We start from the raw sequence: 1,041 nt of genomic DNA, 5'->3' as shown, positions 1-1,041 counted from the left end.
CACCCAGCCTCGCTTTGTCACGCCTTAACTCAGCAAAATGATTCTTAGACCAACCTCTGAGGAATTTGCGCAGGCAGTAGGAAACATGATGCCAATCATCCATTGGGCCAAAAGAGCGACGAGGAGATGAAAGACATGCCGAGATCTTCCGGGCCAACAGGGTGGGGAACCCCTCCACTAAGAGCCAAGATGCATCGAATTGAAACCTTTGGCAACCAATTGGACAAGACCCATCGTCAAGGATTAGGGGAGCATGATCAGAACCCACAATGGGTAGGGCACGCAGACAAACCCGAGGGAAAAGGGCATCCCATCCAGGGCAGAGAAAAACCCTGTCAAGAACAGAGCGGATGAGGGAGGCTTGTCGGTTAGTCCAAGTGAAGCGGGCCCCAACCCTAGGGATTTCACGAATGGCCGCATCCCTGATGAAAGCATTGAAGGCCTCAGCCAGAGCCCAAGAGAAATTAGCGGAGCTCTTATCAGAGGGATATCTCAACAGGTTAAAATCACCCCCAATCAAGAGGGGGAGCTGGCAGGAGTCAATTTTAGTATAAATCTCGTCCAAGAAATTGTAAGAAAAGGAATGATCTGCCGGACCGTAAACCACCATGAACTCGAGAAGAGAATTGAGGGAGCGATGGGAAACAACCGTACTAGCCCAGTACATACCATGATCAAAAGCTACAAAATCAAATATATCATTATTGGTGCCCAAAAGAAAGCCACCCGACTGACCAACAGAAGCCACAAAATTCCACCTGAATCTGTCTATCCCAGCAACAGCCGAAAGTTCACTCGGGGAGAAGGAAGGTTTGAGGGTCTCAACAAGGCCAATAAAATCAACTTTTTTAGACTGCACCAGATCTTTGAGTTGGTCCCTGCGCCCCCTAGCGCAGAAACCTCTGATGTTCCAAAATAAGGCCTTCATCTAAAGGAAAGGTTTTTGATTCTAAGACTCGGTCTGCACGGAGCCTTGCAGGGTTTAGCGCGTTTCCCAGCCCCACATATCTTAACCGGGGAGACCTGACACCTGTCATCCTC

This window comes from Triticum dicoccoides, chromosome 5B, assembly GCF_002162155.2.
Source record: "Triticum dicoccoides isolate Atlit2015 ecotype Zavitan chromosome 5B, WEW_v2.0, whole genome shotgun sequence".
Taxonomy (NCBI): Eukaryota; Viridiplantae; Streptophyta; class Magnoliopsida; order Poales; family Poaceae; genus Triticum; species Triticum dicoccoides.
This window is presented reverse-complemented; position numbering follows the sequence as displayed.